This window comes from Eptatretus burgeri, chromosome 15 (genome assembly GCF_056783735.1).
Source record: "Eptatretus burgeri isolate ZD-2024b chromosome 15, Ebu_testis_v1, whole genome shotgun sequence".
Lineage (NCBI taxonomy): Eukaryota > Metazoa > Chordata > Myxini > Myxiniformes > Myxinidae > Eptatretus > Eptatretus burgeri.
Window position 1 is genome coordinate 55,737,308 of NC_140975.1, and position 21,067 is coordinate 55,758,374.

The 21,067-nt window shown below is 42.5% G+C and overlaps 1 pseudogene; it reads left to right on the top strand.

Moving 5' to 3' along the window:
* The first annotated feature begins 1,653 nt into the window (after window positions 1–1,653).
* On the top strand, window positions 1,654–5,029 carry LOC147012216 (uncharacterized; annotated as a pseudogene).
* Window positions 5,030–21,067: the final 16,038 nt, after the last annotated feature.

The window sequence follows — 21,067 nt, forward strand, 5'->3', positions numbered from 1 at the left end:
GCGATCAGGCACATTCAGAGACAAAATCTTGCTAAACTACAGGTTCGTTTTCCGATTCATGTTCAAAATATCACATTCACTTGAAATCAAGTTGTTCCTCGATCGTTAACTGATTTTTTTTTGTGGCCAGACAGACAGACATACAAAGGCAACCATTTCCTTAACCCCATTTCTCACTTCACACGGTGCATCATGGTATGAGGGAGTTTGGTCACAGTTCAACGAATTACTAAGACGGCTTTGCCACCTTTCTCACAGCCTGCTGTGTCGACGCCCCCAAGACCCTCGTCTGCCTTTTTCTTTAGCCATTTGGCCATGTAGATAATGCCATTGCACGTGCAGTCCCAGGGGTTGTTGGTCAGCTGTATAACCTTACAGGTATCTCCTGATGTACGACTTCATCATAGTAATACAATGGAACCAAAATGATTCGTATCGACATGCATGTAGAGGTAACACTTTAACAGGTGTGAGAAACTTACTTTTTTATTGATTGCTGTCTTTTACGGAAACCTCCTAAGTTATTTTCTTTATCACGAGTTACAACATTTGTAAATCAATAACTTTGCGCATGTTTAAAAGGTCTTTGCCAATTTTTTGCAACCATTGTATCTCAAAATCGTACATCCAGTCAGAACCGACTTGGAAGACTTCCAATTCCTTGCCTGGACGGTGTAATCATTCTCATTGGTTTCAAATACGTATTTGGGATCATTTATACGTTGATCTTGAAGATTAATTTGTGTAAATAACCATTGAGATACAATGCAAAACGATCCTTTTTCGAAAACAATTGCAAATAACATTCTCAGCATGAAATATTAATATAAGGTTAGGGGTGATAGAGGGGGTCATACATGAGATAGGGTGGTGGGGAAAACCCCAGACTCAAACAAGCAAGTGGATGAATGAACAAGAAAAGAGGAGAGAGAATGAATGAAAGATAGTCATTTATATATAAGAGGGGTGGGGATTAAGGAGAGTAAAAATGATCAGGGATATGCATATAAGATGACATAGTGGTGTACGACATACTATATTGCAGCTCGGGAAGGAAAAGAAAGATTGCACTAACTCAGGCAGGTGGTTCCATGGGTGGGATAAAAGAGGAATAAAGGAGTGGAAGGGATCAGTAAGCATACTTTTTGGGATTTATCAAGGAAGGGGTTCCTGGAAAAATGTGTACATCTTCAATAGGCTGGAAAAGGGTGGAGGACAGATAGAGCAAGCGAAACAAGCCCAAATGACAGGGACAGGCATTTGAACACAAACCTGTCTGTGATGAGAGCATTTAGCCAATATACAGTATGTATATATGGACTCGCAGAGTACGCACCCACTCGGAGGGTCAAGTTTGCGTATTACTTTGTTAAAAATAAGTATAGTCTGTATTTTGTGAGAAGACTATTAGATGTTTGCATGATGTGTGCTTAAAAGGGTCTAATGGTCTCAAGGGTACGTTCCAATAGCAATTTGTGTCGAAGGGGGTCGAAAGGATCTAATCTCTCAAGCAGGTAAAAGAGTCTAAACCTCTATAGGGTCAAGGGTCCAAGCTGTCTCTTCTGTCTGAAGGGTGTAAGGAAGACCCTTCAGACCCCTCAGGACTCCTACAGACTCCAAGATCCTCAATACCCCCAAAGACCCATATAGGCTATGAGCCAGACCACCCAAATTGACCGGTCGGTACCATACAGATGGAGTAAGGCTCATTGTGATTTTTAGCAAGATATATGTCCCTAGATATGAAAAAAGTGATAGTGTATAACTCTCGACCATCTCTGTGTTATCACCCGAAATATTATTATACGCCCGCTTCACTTCGCCAAAAAATGTGATATTTGCTAAAATTGGAATAAATTTTTTTTTAAGGACCACAGAGTGCCAATAATTTGCATACTGGATGCCAACTAATATAGTAATAGAAATATAGAACATCTATGGGGGTTATTTGTCAAACTTTTGATATAATGACAAAAAATATGTTAAATTTAGTGAAAAAGTGGCCAAAATCGCTTCGAGTTCAGAATTCACATTGTACGTTTTTGTCAATATTTAAAAAATGAAAACTCCCAGAGTAACATTTGACCCCTCAAAATCTTCGCAAGGAACCACTGCATTGGAATATATCATTACTTTGTAATATGGTGGTTGTTTGGGGCACATATTTTGGCAAAGTTCAACCATACCCCCCAATTTTATTATTTTGGAACAAAACATAGATTTTGAACATTTTAGGTTTATTCATCTACTTTTGGTATCTGTGTAATTTTTTGTTTAACTATTTAATATTACAAAAAAATAGATAAATTTGTAACATCCCAGATGCAATATTTCACGAATTGAAACATCTTCATATATCTACAAAAATGCCTAAAAGTAGTGGATAGCCTTAAACATTACTGTATTTCCATCTGTATTACCCAACTAAATTGTTATTTCCTTTTGTCATTCCAGGTAATGTGGTAATAGTGGCGGTGGTGGTGTTAGTGCTTGCCCAGCATGTGTAGTTGCTAGTACAATCGCAATAAAAGAACAAACCAGAGATGAGGCCGAAGAGCCAACTAGAAGACACTGTATAATTCACAAGGAATCACTGAGTATTGATCCAAATGAACAACTTACCAGTCCACAAAGTTTTGAATCATGGAAAACCCTAATAAATGCTGCTCAAGTAAGAGATCACTCCCCTATACTTGACATTGCTAAATCGGTGACAGACAAGAAGATTCCAGTGATCTTCTACCATAGGAAATGCAGGAGCATTTTCACGATGAAGAGAGATCTGGAAGCCCTTAAACGTAAAACAGATTCAAGCTCAACTGAGGAAGCTGTTGCTGGGTGTTGCAATGCTAAGCGACCGGCAAGACGATCCTCATCAGAATCACGCATCTATGACTACACATGCATTTTCTGCGAAAATGTCAAGAGATACAAGGGAACGTCAACTCGGGAAAAACGAGTCCAATCTGCGGAGTTGAGATCGGACCAGAAACTTCGAGCTTGTGCAGTCCGCAAGTGTGACACCAAGCCACGAGCCATAACGAGTAGGGACATAGTTGCTGCTGAAGCACATTATCATGCTTCCTGCTACAGGGACTACACAAGACCAGCACCTGGTCTCGATACAGAGCCTGCTCCTTCTCAGGAGAATGATATTTATCTCGAAAAGCAAGACGAATCATATGCAGAACTGTTTCATTATATACGAACTGATATCGTTCCCAACAAGCAAATTGTCAGAGTTACAACGCTTACAGAGAAACTGCGAACGATGATGTCTGCCAGAGGCATACATAGTCTAACAGAATCCACCAAGAAACATCTCCGTCGGATATTGGAGCAGGAGTTGGGAGACTGTATTCAGATTTTCACTGACACAAAAGGAAAACTTGTTGTTGTACCTGATTGCATAACAATGCAAGATATCGTCAGTGAGTATTGCGATATGGAAAGGGAGCTGAAAACTTGGAAAGATAAATCAACAAATGTCTCAAAGATCATTGATCAGTCATCGTCATTTTTGAGAGCAACAATAAAGGACGAGAAAAAAACCAACAACCTGGCCCTATCACCCGTCCGACGTGGAGAAGGAATCATTCACTACACCAGAATATCTTTGACGGTTTCTGATCGGTCTACTAACTGGTGATCCAGAACACAAACACCCTTCAGGGAGAGTAACAATGCTCACGGAATCCTTCAGTCAAGATGTGGTATATGCAGTGACATGTGGTATGCAGAAGCCACCAAAACATATACTGCTTCCATACATGGTTAAAACACTCACTGGGAATACGGAGTTGATACGGACGTTGAACAGATTAGGCCATGGGATATCTTACTCTCAGCTGGAAGAAAATGACAGCCTTGTGCTTACAGAAGCTCGTAGCTAATCTAAATCAGCAGACACTCATACCAACAAGTATTTAACCATATACGTTTACCGACTTGGCATGGGACAACATTGATAGATTGGAAGAAACATTGAGTGGAAAGGGAACGTCACATCGTGTGAATGGTATCGTGGTACAGGCCAGAGTTTATGGACCACATCTTCCGAAACAACCGCTTCCTGAGATAGCCAAGAAAAAGCAAAGATCTTTGGATATCTCTGATCACGAATTGACAACATACATTGCTGGACAGCGCGTTGGACCACAATTGCTCATAACAGACACGAGCATAGTAACAGAGTACACAGCTACGAACAAAAACCTCATCTGGATACTTACTCGAATGACCGACGCAGAGAAGCAGCACATACCAAGCTGGATGGGTTTCAATATAAACACCAGAGATTCTCTGACAGTCTCAAAGGATGTTGTTGGTTATATGCCCACGATCAATGCTCCAGCTACGGAATTGACTACAGTCGCTGAAATATTAAACCAGTCAGAACTTGTGAGGAAGGCACTACAGTTAGAGGAGATTGTCGTAGTGTTGGACCAGGCATTATACGCTATAGGCAGCCGAAATCATCTAGAAACACACTGACAAGTATTCACGAATCATTCTCCATCTGGGTACTTTCCATACAGTCTGCAATATACTCGCAATTCTAGGAGCTCGTTTTCAAGATTCTGGTCTCCGGGACCTGTGCATAGAAACAAACCTCACAGCGGAAGGCTCACTCGCCAGTGTGTTTTCTGGGAAGATGTACAACCGCGCAGTGTATGTGCACAAGTCTGTGTATGAAGCATTCATGAGACTGGCATGGGAGGCATTCATTCCATGGGTTGAGAAAAACAAACCAGAAGAAAAGAACAACATAACGTCTGTGTCAGAAGAAGTGAGTGATTTGGTCGAACATTTGTGTCAAAGAAATTTGACAGTCTTCTGGCAAACCCCAAATACATGGAGTTAGTCACCACCTGGAACGAATTCTTAGACCATCTTTGCCATGAAAATGGAGAACTCTCAGCCTTTTGGATGTCTTATGTGGACATTGTAGAAAACGTCTTGCTTGTTCTGCTGCGTGCTGCTCGAGAAGGAAATTGGCTCTTGCATCTCTCTGCTATCCACAACATGATCCCCTGGTGTTTTGCATACGACAGATTTAACTATGCACGATACCAGCGTATTATGCTGAGATGACCAATCTGACAGCCATTCATCCAGCTGTGTACCAGGCCCTCTTGGGTGGTTCGTTCTCTGTTCAACTATCCAGTCACAATACATTTGGACGCATTCCTGTTGACCAAACGACTGAAGTCGCTGTGAACAAGGATACACAGACCCCAGGAGGCACAACAAGGTTGAGTCTGAAATCAGGAGCAGTCAAGCACTATTACATTACAGCAGAACACAGGAGTGCCTTTCTTGGTCAGATGAGGGAAATGGTACATGAAGACGGATCAAATGTTCCACATGCTGACCTGCACGAAACGCGTGTGAGGAAAGATGAGGATGCTGTTTCGACAATCGTACATCTGGTGAAGAGCTGGGTAAATCCATTTGAAGAAGCCCACATACTTATCAGTATCTCGACAAAAAAAAGCCCCCGAAGATATCTGCTCGGATTTGAAGAATGCCAGAGGCATTGGAGTTCAATGCTACACAAACTTCAAAGCTGAGAGACTCGAGACAGACCCACCAATCAAACGCTTCCATGATCCAATGAAAATGAACAAACTGAAAACCTTCAGTAATTTATGCAAGAAGAAACAAGTCAAAATGAGTGGTAGATCTGTGATTCTTCAAGCTGACAGAGCATTGTTTGGTCGCATCATTGTGATGGCACAGGGACGAAATCTGCAGATGGCTGATGTACTATCCCATCCTCTTGGTCCATTACCATGGGCACTGGCAACCCCAGAAGGTCTCCACCGTAAAACCAACAAGGCTGCTCTTGCTAGTTATCTACAAAAGAATGTAGCCCCAGCTGACCAACTTCCTGATCATTCTGCAACCATAATAGATGGAATGAGCATAATCCAGAAGGTGAAAGGGGATCAAGTCAACTTGGGGGAAATTGCCCAGTTTGTTTTGTCGATGCCACTGAAGGATGGTAGCACTAGTGACAGGATCGACATCGTCTTCGACACCTACCAAGATACATCCATCAAGAACTGTGAAAGGCTCACCAGAGGAGAGGAACTTGGACTGAAGCTTCAGGACATCATAGCATCGCAAATTGTAAGGCAATGGAGAAGTTTCTTGGCCCATGTTGGGAATAAGTCGAGCCTCATTTCCGAATGGAGGAAACCAGATTACACCAAGTGTCTGAATGGAAAGGTCTTATTTGTAACAACTGAAGACAAATGTTACAAAATAACCACGGAAGGACACCAGGAGGTGCTTGAGCTGCAAAGTACACACGAGGAAGCAGATGGTCGACTCTTCCTTCACGCTGCTCACGCTGCACAGACTGGATATCCAGCAGTCGTAATCAGCTCCGATGACACTGGCGTATTCATCATGGCATTGGCGTTTCATACTGAAATTGCATCAAAATTGTTCCAGAAATGTGGCACCAAAGAACGGAAATGAATCATTGACATTACCAAAATTGCAGCTTCAGTGGGCGCAGATGTTTGTCATGGGCTTATAGGGATGCATGCTTACACAGGTTGCGACACTGTCAGCACATTTGCCGGCAAAGGCAAACTCGGAGCGCTTAAACTGCTTAGGTCTAGCAAAGAGGTCCAAGAAACGTTCGCCGAGTTGGGATAAGAATGAAATGTGGTCCGAGGAGCTTATGGATAAGCTGGAGAATTTCACATACCTCCTATATGCATCCAAGTCTGGTACAAAGGAACTTAATAGCCTTCGATACCATCTATTCTGTGCGAAGAAGGGCGGGATTGAGAGCCACCAATAGCCTCCATGCAATGACTGCTTCCGAAAACATGTACAGCGGGCCAATTACCAGGTAGCAATTTGGAAACGAAGCCTTCAGAGGCACCCAATGACCCCCAGTCCAGTTGGAAAAGGATGGAAATGGGATGATCAGGATGGAACAGCTCTGACTGTGGACTGGATGAGTGGACAACCAGCACCTCAGGCTCTTCTGGATTTGTTGGCCTGTAATTGTTCCAGGAGCTGCAAGCTACTAAGTTGTGTCTGCATTGCCAGTGGACTGAAATGTACAGACATGTGTAAACTTGCCGCCTGCGACAATCAGCCATTGTCTGTCGAGTCAGGCGACGACAGTCTAGACGAGGATGATCCATCTGACGAGGAGCAAGAATATGGGTTCTGAGCCAAATATGCTGCGCATCTAAAAGGAGGGACACTTTCGTGATGTCATTTCAGACATTTATTTTCTGTTATAAGTGATTTAAGTATAATATGTATGACGTTCATTGTAATTTAAAGTTGCCCGATGCATAAAAGGAGAGGTTCAATTTATAAGCATTATTTAGTATGTGTTTAATTTAAATGCCTGTAATCGGTGTCAATTGTGTTAAAAATTGGTTGGTAATAACAATGCATAATAACAAGGCGTATTTGTTAGAGAGATCAGTTAATGATAACAGAATTATGATAAACCTAGAGTGTGCAGCAATTTTGCATGTATTGTGAAATATAATGTACCTGATGTTACATACCTACTTTAGGATACTAGCTAATACCAAAAATTACACTGAGATACCAAAAGTAGATGAATAAACCTAAAATGTTCAAAATCTATGTTTTGTTCCAAAATATCAAAATTAGGGGGTATGGTTGAACTTTGCCAAAATATGTGCCCCAAACAACCACCATATTACAAAGTAATGATATATTCCAATGCAGTGGTTCCTTGCGAAGATTTTGAGGGGTCAAATGTTACTCTGGGAGTTTTCATTTTTGAAATATTGACAAAAACGTACAATGTGAATGCTGAACTCGAAGCTATTTCGGCCACTTTTTCACTAAATTTAACATATTTTTTGTCATTATATCAAAAGTTTGACAAATAACCCCCATAAATGTTCTATATTTCTATGACTATATTAGTTGGCATCCAGTATGCAAATTATTAGCACTCTGTGGTCCTTAAAAAAATATTTATTCCAATTTTAGCAAATATCACATTTTTTGTTGAAGCGAAGCGGGCGTATAATAATATTTCGGGTGATAACACAGAGATGGTCGAGAGTTATACACTATCACTTTTTTCATATCTAAGGACAATATATCTTGCTAAAAAATCACAATGAGCCTTACTCCATCTGTATGGTACCGACCAACCCCCTTGGCTCATAGCATAATAAGACTCTTAAGACCCCAAGGATCTAAAGAGTCTTTGGGACTTTTTGGGTCTTAAAGGGTCTTCAAAGGTCTAAAGGGTCTCAGCAGTCAAAAGCGTTGTTGGGTTCGATAGGTACATTCCAGTAGTACGTAATTAATAGACATACGTGTCATCAGCATGCTACTGACGCTAAACGAGTACGTAATTAATTGACATCTTGTGACACACACGCATGAACTGAGCTTTATACACAAGATTGTTGCGGTCATGGTTGGTCCGGATAACTCCGGTCTGAATCCCTGAATCACATTAGTGTGACCGGAAGCCCCAATTGACCCTGAGCAAGCGATCAGGCCTATGTGTCGCACTGCCCCCCGGTGGAGCTGAAGATTTGAGCGAGGCTCCTGCCGAGTCATCACACGACCTTGTGATTCAGGAGGCTGAGCTTACCTTGTCACGTGATGACCTATAACCTAAGAATTTTCCTTCAAATCACCACACCACCCTCTATGGCCTTTGCCGCTGCTTTGGTAAACAGAATGCACCACACTTAACAGAGACCAAACATTTTTTTACACGGTTCCCATCGTGTGCTGCCTTTTTGGCTGCTGGTTGCATCATTGGTTAGGGGCGCGGCTATGCCGCTGATGCAGTGCCCCAATATCCAATATTATACTGGTTCTCATTTCGCCGACCTCGGAAGGATAACAGGCTGAGTCAACCCCCTGGTGTTAATTCAATGGAAACGGGGCTCAAACTCAGGACCCGAAGATCCCAAGCTACCACCCTAACCGCTAAGCCAACACCAGGCATTTTTACACAGTTCATTTGTAATCACATATGTACATCAGTAATTATTGAACACAAGCAAACATTTCCCTGACCTGAATGCACCCACGAACTCTCGGAATATTGAACATCTAATTTTAGTTTGCACTTCTACAATCAGGGCCTGCTTTTGTTCCGACAAGGACAGAGAGAGAGAGAGACACAGTTGGGGAAGACAAGGCGGACCCCCCTGACCTGGTGCGACAGTTCTGGGAAAGCAGTGCATCCCTTTGGGAGTCTAGGTGATTGCACAAGTTGCAAAGATTTCACAAGAAGAGTGGGTGCCTGGAGTCCCCCAGGGAGGAGAGATGGCGACGAGTTAAGTCAAGGTCAGTGCTTTGCTTGGTCCTGATTCAATTCACAAGATGAGCCTCACAAGCAGCACAAAGCACTTCCCACACTGCACCTCTCCACACACCAATAACATTCACCGAGTTTGGTACCATGTGAGCCAGCCAGCTCACGTCCGGGTAAAGGCGAACCCCTCATACCCCTTCTCTAACATTCATCTATCAACCTTACTTTTTGAAGTTTTTTTTCCCGGAATGAATGTGGTGCCTAAGTTATTTGTGATAAGTGATTGTTCAAAGGAGGAAGCTGTGGATAGATAAGACTTTCTCATGTGTGCCTTTGTTTGCTTTGTAAATATGTGCCTTGTTGGATTATAAAACCTCCCAAACTGTGCATTAGAAATAGTGTGCTGCATCATGGAGTTTACCCCAGCTGATTTGTTACAAATGGTTAGAGGCCAACGTGTAAGCCTACGGTAAAGCTCGGCCATGTCCTGGAATTGGTTGCGCATTTGGAATCACAGTACCCGATCTTGGGGGGGTTAATTTGCCGGGAAGGTAAAGTAAGATTTGGATGCTGGACCCTACCTAAATTAAGGGCCTCAGATGGCGTGTGTGGTTGTTTAACAACCCGTCACACTGCAGAGTTAGCTGCAGAGTGATGGCTTCAGGATCCAACCCGAGGTGAATCCGTAACAATATCGATATATAGCATGAGAGGCCGTGGCATGTGAGAGGGTACAGTATCTGGGTGAATAAGACTCTGCCGAGATGGCTATATATGATGCTGATTGACGCTGCATCATATGATGATAAATAAAGCCTCCATATCCAAAACATATGCCTGGTGTTGGCTTTATGGTTTGGGTGGTGTGCTTGGGATCCTAAGATCCTGAGTTCTAAATCCGACTTGGCTGTTGAATTAATGCCAGGTGGAGTTGACTCTGCCTGTCATCCTTCTAAGGTCGGGAAAATGAGTGCCAGCTTGCTGGTAGTGGTAGTGGTCCTGTGTTGGAGTGGTGACCCGTCCAGGACTGTGTCCAATAGCCAAGGAGACTGCTTAGGCAGTACCAATGCTTTGCACAGAGTGTAGTGCCAATGGATGGATGGATAGTTATCTTGAAAAAATGTTGATTTTTGAAAAACTGTTTCAAATATACTCATTTTGCTTGAAAACCGATATTTGTAGGTCATGCAGCCTCAAGTAACACTCAATTGTGCTCGATTAAATCTCTTCCATTTGACACAGAAATGAACAATAAATGAAAATATTCGCATTTGTTTACACATATTAGCATGTTTCCACAAAATATTAGCATATTAGAAGTTTCCACAAGCACTTAACTCCAATACAAAAGCACTAATTAGTACAATGACAAGGAATATTGTGTCATTTCTCTGGATATGTAACATTATGATGGCATAAGCATCTAGTAAGCTTTTTCCTGAATGCTCTAACTCGAACAGGACCTTATCAAGATACCCATTGCTGTGTTTAGCACAATCAATCCATCATGTTTCTTGAATCCATCATGTTTCATATCCATCCTTGAAAAAAATCCATTACCTGTTTATCAATTGAAATGGTGAATAAACAGTTATTTCTTTTGATTTCAGGTCTGTAGTGGATGGACCCTTCAACACCAAAATGCCCTCATATAGACCCAGGGATGCCATGGGTACTCTTTGAACCCTGGCAAGCTTGAGAAGTTCACTCTCGAACCCTGGAGGCTATATAAAATTCTATAATGCTGACAAAAGGAGAAAAGACTCTGTCTGCAGTCATTCAGAACAGTATATAGAAAGAGAGCTTGCATTACCCAAGTCAGTGACTGGGTTGTACAAGCATCACAACTGCTATGCATCAGACACGAGAGTCAAAAGTATTGCACTTGCAGAACAAAAAAATGGCAGGGACAAGATGAGTGGGACACACCGAGTCAAACAGCCACCGGATCTGATCTACTCCTATAGAAGTTACAACCAAGAAACTGACATGATCCAATGTACCACAGTCTGACATATCTAAGTGTATTATTTGTCAAAAGAACAAACGTTCAGAGCAGGATCGACAAAACTAGAAGTCAATCCTCTTAAACTTTTCTCTGCCGTGGAAACGTTGAAACATGCTGCTACCATAAGAAACGATGAACGAGTTGCACTTGTACTCTGAAGGTTCTCGAGCAGGTTTTGATGCCATTGCTGGTGATATTGTTGTTCACAGATCAAGCTGTAGTTCATACATTCACAACAAAAGCCTCCAGTTCTTGCAAGGAAACAATTCCAGATACAGTGCACATCATGAGGCGTTTAGAAGTCTTTCTAATGAAATCATAATAAGAAAAATAGGGGCATTACCCCTGGGTGCTCATCTGGGAGCAGCTGGATAAGATTATCAGTGAACCACTGGTTGGCGTGGATGACACACAAAATATGTAATGGAAAAGAAAGTAAATTCCGATTTTTTGGGGGGAAACACCTGATTTTTATTTTTATTTTATCCATCCATCCATCCATTGGGACCATACTCTGTGCAGGGCAATGGTGCTGCCTCAGCAGTCTCCTGGGTTATTGGGCACAATCCTGGAGGGGTCACCACTCCAACACAGGACACCAGCAAGCTGGTACATATTTTACTGACCTTGGAAGAATGATAGGCAGAGTCAACCCCACCTGGTATTAATTCAACAGCCAAGCAGGATTTGAACTCAGAATCCTAGGATCCAAAGCCGACCACCCGAACCATTAAGCCAACACCAGGCATGTTTTTATGCCATGAAGAATCTTTGGTACATCACAGGTGATGAATGTTGCAGTCAAGTTTCATCAGAATTGTGTGTCGTTTCTGAGAAAAAAGCAAATACTGTACCTATTTTGGGGGGCAACACCCAACCCCGATAAACCCCTTCGAGGCCCAATATATATATATATATATATATATATATATATATATATATATATATATATATATATATATATATATATATATATATATATATGATTTATTTTTTATTTTAATGCCGTGAACAAACTTTGGCACATCATCGGTGATGAAGGCTTTTTTTTTCTTTTCTTTTTTTTTGTATACCTTGTTGAGGCTCGTGTGAGAGCTAACACACAACGCACATCAAGGGGGCATGAGACAAGAGGGGCGGGAGTGGGAGGGACAAAACAGTGGGGAACAGACACATTAGGTGAACTGTGGAAGGGAGAGGGATGGGGATGGGACGGGGAACATGGCGAAGAGAAGATGGACATTACAGGGACTTTCAGGAAGGAAAGCAGGGAATTTAACGGAAGTGGGCTTGGGTGGATTATCGGGGGGTAGAAAAGATCGAGGATTTGGATGGGGGTGGTGCAAAATGCATAAGAGGTGGTGGTGAACAGCTGTTTTGAAAGCCTGGAGGGAAGAATGGGAAATAATAGAGTGAGAGAGTTTATTCCAAAGGCGGGAAAAAAAGAGGAATGAAAGAGTGAAGATGAGCAGTGATTCGTGATTTTGATAGTTTTACCAGAAGGGGGTTGTTGGCTGACCTTGAGCGCCCTGAGGAAATGTGGTGGGGACAAATAGCAGAGAGAGCAGGTGGGCGAGGCTTGAGAGGAGACGGTAGAAGATAGAAAGACCACCGACCAACCTGCGGTGATTGAGTGAGAGTCCCAAAGACTCAGCCTCATTGCGGGAGATGCCAATGATCCGAAATGCCCTGGTTTCTACAGCGTGAAGCCGAGAAAGGTGAGAGGCAGGAGCACCATCCCAGAGGAGAGAGCAGTACTCCATCAGGCTACGGACAAAAGCTTTGTAAGTGGTCAGGAGCTCAGGAGGGCCGAGGAAAGACTTTGTGCGACGGAGGATTCCCAGTCGGCGACTGACTTTGGAGGCGAGGTTGGAAATGTGGCTTTCCCAGGAAAGGTCATGGCAGATAGTGAGACCCAGAAGCTTGAAAGAAAGGACTTCTTCCAGAGGATTGTTGAGAAAGTGGATGGGTGGGTTTTCTAAATGGTCTTTTCGCAGAGACATAGTGAGAGTGTGAGATTTGTCCGGATTGAAAGACATGTTCCACGTGTTGGACCAGTTTGTGATTTTAAACAGATCTGCAGTGAGCGAAGAAGCTGCTGCTTGCTGATCTGAGGGATAACCGATGGTACGCAGAGGGTGGAGTCATCAGCAAAGAGATATAGAGGATTTTCCAGAGAGTCGGAGAGATCATTGATGAAAGCCAGAAAAAGAACAGGGCCCAGAACGCTACCTTGAGGAACTCCAGCCTGGACAGGAAGGGGGGATGAAAGAATTCCATTTAGGGCCACACGTTGATTGCGACAGGAGAGGAAGTCTGCGAGCCATGAGTGGAGATGGCCTTGAATACCATGGGAAGAGAGTTTGGTGGGTAGGGCAGGCTGCCAGACTGTGTCAAAAGCACGTGATATGTCCAGGGATTTGGCTCGGATTTCCTGTCTGGCATTGAGGACCTCCATCCATTGTTGGGAGAGCAGAAGCAGTATATCCAGGGTAGAGTGACCTGGTCTGAAACGAAATTGATGATCGGAAATCAAGCCATTAGAGAAGAGGAAGGATTTCATGTCTGAAGCGATGATGGATTCCATAACCTTGCTGATGATTGGGAGAAGGCTGATTGGTCTGTAGTTGAAGGGATCTATTTTTGCACCTCTTTTGTGCAGAGCAGTGATGTTTGCAGATTTCCAAGCAGATGGCAGATGACTTTGAGCAAATGAGAGGGTGAATAGAACAGAAAGAGTGTGAGCAAGAGCAGAAGAGCAGGCTTTGAGGGCACGTGGGCTGATGCCGTCTGGACCGGTTGCAGAATCAGAGTCGAGGTTTGACAGCAAGCTCTCCACCTTGTCAGGAGGAAAGGACACAGAGTCCAGGGATAGTTGGGTGCAACTGGGTAAGGTGGGTCGAGAAAGTGATGGGTTTTTGACACAATATTTAGCTGCAAACACCAAGTTTAGGCATTCAGCCTTTTCACGTGCGGTATCAGCAGTGCGTCCATTTGAGGTAAGGAAGGGGATGGAGGGGGAACATACACCAGAAACAGATTTGATTAAACGCCACCAGGATTTTGAGGAGGGAGAGAGGTTTGAGAGTTCAGACTTGAGATGAGAAAGATGTTGTTTTCTGGCTCTCCTGAGGGTAGATACAAACTTGTTCCAAGCTTTATGGAAGGAACTGATATTGCCCTCAGTTGGGTTTGCTTTCCATGAGGCAAAGGCAAGTTGTTTCAGGCCAACTGCCTCGCCACAAGCTTCAGTAAACCAAGGGCGGGAGGAAGGGTAAGACAACTGAACACGAGAGGGGATAAATCTGTGCATGAGGGAGAGCAAGTTTCTTTGAAAGAATTCCCAGGATGAGTTGATGTTGGAGAAAGTAGTGATAGGAGACCAGTCTATAAGTTTGATGGCTGCTTGGAGACCCTGCCAATCGGCTTGAGTGAAATGCCAGACTCGACGGTGGTGAGGTGGTTCTCTGATAACAGCCAGAGAGATGTCCACTTTGACAAGGACGTGGTCAGAAGAACCGCTTGGAGCGGAGGAAGAGCAGCAGATATTGTCAGGGAAATTTGTCAAAATCATATCCAGAAGAGATGGAGTACCATTGGTTGAGATCTGGGTCAGGAATTTGACCGATTGAGTCAGTCCCAATGAATCGCAGAAAGCTTTTGCTGAGGTGCCATGACAGGTGAGAGAGGTACCCACACCTTGCCTACTGGCGTGATGACAATTGAAGTCGCCACATAAGAGGAAGAGAGAGTTTGGATGAGAAGATAGAAGATGGTCCATGTTTTCGGATAGTGAGGTGTAGATGGAGTCATCACTGTTAGGTGGACGGTACAGTACACATATAAACATGAGGTGGGAGTGGAGGGGAAGCCGTAGCCAGAGGTATTCCTGGGGGTGTCGGGGAGTGAGGGCAGTGCATGGAGAGTGAGGAATAGAGTCTTTGATGAAGAGAGCAACTCCTCCACCCGGACGAGGCTCAGGTCTGTCATACTGGAGGAGGGAGTAACCAGGGAGTGATACTTGGGAGTCAGACAAGTCATGGGGGAGGAAAGTTTCTGTTAGGCAGATTATGTCTGGTTTGTCAGTGGCAACCTGTATGGAAAGATCTGAAAGGTTTGAGCGAAGGCCCCGGATATTTGAGGTCCACACTTTTAATGAAGAGGTAGGGGAGGAGGCTTTGGGTGCAGGGGTGGGGGGGAGGGGGAGGGTAGAACAGGGGACGAGGAGGGAAGGTAAGGAGCGTTGTTGGAAGCGTGTGGGGGATTGCAGAATAGCTAGGGGAAGGGGCTGGATGAGGAGGAGAAATGGCTCTGTGATGCTGGGGGAGAGGGGGGACAAGAGAGGGGGAAGAAGGCAGTTGAGGATTTGAGGAGGTCAAGATTTGAGGAGGCTGTGGTCAAGTTTCAACAAAATTCTGTGTGTTTTCAGAGGGAAAAGCAAATACCTATCTTTTTTATCGGGAGGGGGGGGGTCAAACATGGACCCACTTTGATCCCAAATCGACCCCATCAGGCCCCGATTTTGTTTCGATGACATGAACAAACTTGAGGTGCAACGTACCAAATATCATTTTAACCAAGTTTGGTCGCAATCCCATCAGCAGTTTCAGAGAAGAAGTTTTAAGTGTTTACGGACTGATGGCCGGGCGCCATTCCATAATCCCCCTATTGCTACGTTCCAGGTGAGCTAATAATTGATGGGTGTGCAGTATGCACGATGGATGTCTTATCTACGAGAGAGATTTGTTGAACTACTTTGTGATGTTATTGTGGATTAGGCAAATTATCGAACAGAAAAGTTGAAAAAGGTATCAAAAACACATTTGGAGAGAGAGGATTTCCTTTTTGATTTGACTTGGTACCAAAAGGCATATATGCAGAGGCACATGCCTCCGTTTCCAGACATACAGCTGAAGAATACATCGAGGGTATTGACTATGTCGAAATGCATCTTGATGCGAAAGCTGAAAGGGTATGCTACATTTACTTTGCATCACAGATTGTAGAAAGTGAAATAAAGAAAGTGCAAGACATGCCATGGCCGCCATCATCTCAAGACATCTCACGACAATCTGCTGAAGATTTCTTCCCATTTGCACTTTTCAGTCTCTTACCTTGGATTCTTGTTGGGATCGTTGAGAATTCTGATGAAATTATATCCATTGAGCAACGAGTCGATGTGCCTGAAGCTACGGAGAACCAAATTACTTCCATTGCCTAATATATTGTGTACTGCACTCGTCATGGGAGAATTCGCACCCCAAAGCATGGAGCACTCGCTGCTTCAGTAAACCATTTGATGGGAAATTTGGAGCTGGCATCCACTCTGAACCGGTTAGGACATTGAAGCTGATGAAGGATGATCAAACATTCCGAAGTTCGATGATAAACCTAGGCAGATCATTTTCCATTGATGCCAGTGTGCTGGAAGAAGGAGATGGTGCACATTTTGAACCTTGTATGGTTAGGAAGGGGAAGAAAATGTCAATAATTTACTCTTCACTGTTTAGATCTCGAACAACAGACCTAGCCAAATTACCACCATGTAAGGATGCATGCAGAAAGCAACTAAAGCATGCAAACTACCAAGTTACTATTTGGAAAATATGCTTGGAACCAAGGCCAGTGGTACCAACAGCCCCATGGCAACGGTTGGGAGATAGATGGCCATCATGTCAAAGTGCACTGGATGGATATACCAGCAGCACCACAATCTGCCCTTGAGTGTTTGAGTTGTAAATGTAAAAAATGTCCTGGGAATCACTGCACATGCACATTGCACCACCTAAGATGTACTGGGGTGTGTACATGCAATTCAGATGAGTTTGAGAATAGACCAACTGCTTCCGATATGGATGATAACCATCTTCTTTCTGAGGATGACTCAGATCTTGAATAATTTGAGACAACATTGTGAGGAATCACCACAATGTGCAATTCTGTTTCTGACCACCAAAGTGACACTTTTGTTCTATAATTTTGTTTAAAAAGTGTTTCAAGATGAGACAGAGGTTGTACTGCTCCAGTCTTGTATAATTTCATACTGCATTGATTACAGCGAGCAATGTGAAGAAAACTATGATGGTATTGTCTCAAGTAATGAGTGGAACAGTAGTTGTAATATCTATTATGGTTGACTTTGTAACAGCATTCAAAGATTAGGGTATTGTTTGGTACTCTTAACTCAATTTCAACTATCTGTGTTGAATGGTAATGTCTGCTTATTACGAGGATTTTTAGTAATGTCAAGCCTGGTGTTGATTTACTGGTTAAGGTGACTGGCTTGGGACCTTAGAGTCCTGAGTTTGAGCCCAATAACCGTTGAATTAACACCAGGTGGGGTTGACTCAGCCCATCATCCTTCCGAGGTTGGTAAAATGAGTACCAATGTGTCCTGGAGTAATAACCATTTGGGGTAACCTGTGTTGGAGTGGTGACCCATCCAGGACTGTACTCCTTGTCAATTAAATTGTCTTGGCACCCCTATGTGCCTTTATGGCATGGAAGGAGTGGTATTATATTATTATTATTATTATTATTATTATTATTATTATCAGCGATGTACGGTGGCAGTTGATAAATACCAATATCTTGCTTTATATTCAATGTGTTATCTTCATTTGTTTTTTTAAGGGAACGTTTTGACAAAAACTATGAAGATGAGTTATTACATGATGTCATGCATGGTCTATTCACTAATCTAATTGAATTATGTCAGCATATATTCTGAATTTTTCATGAAAAGACATGGTAAATTTGGTGAAAAGTCCCTAAAATCACTATTTTCTTCATCTGGTATGTTTTTTTCATTTTATCATGATGCTTCTCGTATCATTTGCAATACATGTGCCAATTTTATATTATGATTGGTCAATCAACGCATGTTATATCACAGGAAACATGTCTTGTGCTCCGTGTGCTCCGTCCATGGCTTGCCTCATGCATATTTATGTTTTTCCTCATGCACATGTATGCTCCACCCATGTCTTGCCTCATGCATATGTATGCTCCGCCCATGTCTATCCTCATGCATATTCATGTTTTCCCTTATGCATATTTATGCTCCGCCCATGTCTTGCGTCATGTATATTCATGTTTTCCTTTATGCATATCTATGCTCCGTCCATGTCTTGCCTCATGTATATTCATGTTTTCCTTTATGCATATTTATGCTCCGCCCATGTCTTGCGTCATGCATATTTATGTTCCGTCCATGGCTTGCCTCATGCATATTCATGTTTCACCTCGTGCATATTTATTCTCCGTCCAGATGTGGCGTCATCTTCCCTGCTGAGGGCAGGCAGGCGCTTCCCCGGTGTGGCGGGGCGTGTGGTTTTGTGGAAAAGGCACGGTTTTTACCGATGCACTTGGACTTTAACCTCTGCATTTGAACCTCTGCAAGTGTTGGTTAAACTGCCTCGAGCATTCTTATTCAAGAATCTGGACACATATGCCGTTCCAAGATAATGTGAACTCTCTAGTTCTTATTGTTACTCTTTCTGTTTCATAATCCTGGGGACCATATCAGTTTATATTTTTCCAATTCTCACTCTTCACAGCCTTGTATTATAACCATTACTTTTAGGATATTTCTCCAAAAATATCAAAACAGTTGTTAATCATTTTACTATTTTGCTTCTCCGACTTAATGTCACATGCAAACTTCATAACCTGTTAGTTACTTCTAAATCTAGATTCCTTATGTGATGGTCCCACTATTAACCTTGGCAAAATCACATATAGTTCTGGCATTCCATCATGGCATGTGATGATGATAGAGCATACACACACACGCGCGCGCGCGCACACACACACACACACACACACACACACACACACACACACACACACACACACACACACACACACACACACACACACACACACACACACACCTACCTTTGAAATAATTCACAGCTAAATTGGGAAAAACAAGGAACAAATTTCAACAGAGAAAGACTAATCCACTGATGATTCACAGACAGTGTTGCTTTTATTATTTCGACCAACATTGAGGCACTGAAAATTACAATGGAAGAGCTAATTTTGAACAGGCAGAGCATTGGATTAGAATGAATATGACAAGAATAAAACACATTCAAACACAATGCCCAAGAAAAAAGAAATTCAAATTGATGTTTGCAAAATTGAGGAACTCTTTGATTGCATTTACTCAGGCCAGATGATGAAAAAGGATATGGATCACTTTGAAGGAGTGCAGGATGGCCATCATTCTGAAAATTAAATAATATCATGAGAAGCAAACAGCCCTTGTGTTTGAAAAGTAAAGATTCCAATCGATGTGTAATATCAGCACTGACGTATGACAGTGAAACATCGTCACTTACAAAGAAGATGGAGGAATGATTTATCAACATGTAAAGAGCCGTGGAGAAATGGTCAGAAATAACAAATAACTCAACAATAACAAATATGCAAGAAGAGAAGCCAATGGATCAAACAGAAACGAAATTTCACAACAAATTGGAAATCTAATAAAACAAAAAACTGAAATGGAACTGGGATGGATACACAGAAAGAAGAACGGACAACCGATGGACAAGAGGAATCATACCAACTGGCAACCTATGTGAGAAGAACAACAAAGATTAGATGGAGAGTCAATAATTTTAATTCACTGTGGTACAATAGTGCCGAATCTTGGAGAACATAAATAAATGGACAATGTTGAGGTTGCTAATTTCCTTAACTCTCCTCTGTGTAGTGTGTGGCTGAGCATTATCAATGTTACAGAATAATGGTCACTGGGCTTTACGTCTTGTCACAAACTGCATGTTTCGACTTTTTCAGAGTAGGCATGCAGCGGTCGTCCTTGATGGTTTCCCCACGATGTGTGAAGTCGATCATTGTGTCGGCTTGAGCATCCCAGAAGACAGTTCCCATAACCAAAAGTGGTCTTGAATTTTCTTCTCGGTGGGGATTTTGTGTGTCGCCACTCATTACTCTGCCTTTTGGACTCCGGTTCAAAATGATGGAACACCAGGGTTTCATCCCCCAATACAAGGTTCAAAGAAATTCATCTAGAAATAGATATCTCCAATAATAAAATGAACAGTTCATCAGGATTTCGAAAAATATGTTTGGACTTGGAAAGATTTAGCCAACACTGTTCGCCAACCAACACTGTACCATATATAAAGCACTGTAGTTTTGTTTATTAAGACGATGGAAAGAAATTTAAATAGTAACGTAGTCACTAACCTTTAGTTAAATGAGAAGCATCCACTTTAATACATCTTATGAATGCTCCCTTGATTGGAAGCTATCAATAAATAAAGGAGTAATTTTGGTTAAAAGGGAAATCTTCCTGAATCGGAGCACGCGTATCTCCAGGAGATGATTTGTAATCTTGGTGGTTTATACAACTAAATATTGTACAAACTGAAAACATGCAAGCATTAAATTATTTCGTTGATAAGGTACCAAGAGATATTTGGTACCAAGAGTTAACTGGATAAACAGCTGATTGGGAATGATGACTCTTGAAATTGGTGAAGTTTGGGCCCATGATAACGTTTTGATGGGTTGCAGGTATCAGGTGTGGCTGAGTAATGAGGAGGAATGAGTGTTTAAGTTGTCTGGAATGATATAAATGTTGATGGCATCGGTAAAGATTTCCCTCAAGGCAGAAGTATATTTACTCAAACTACGAGTAACACCCACGGACTAGAGGACACCGGTTTGTTTTCGGGGCATGAACAGACTCTCAGAATCTGTAAAATGGTCTTTCTGTGATA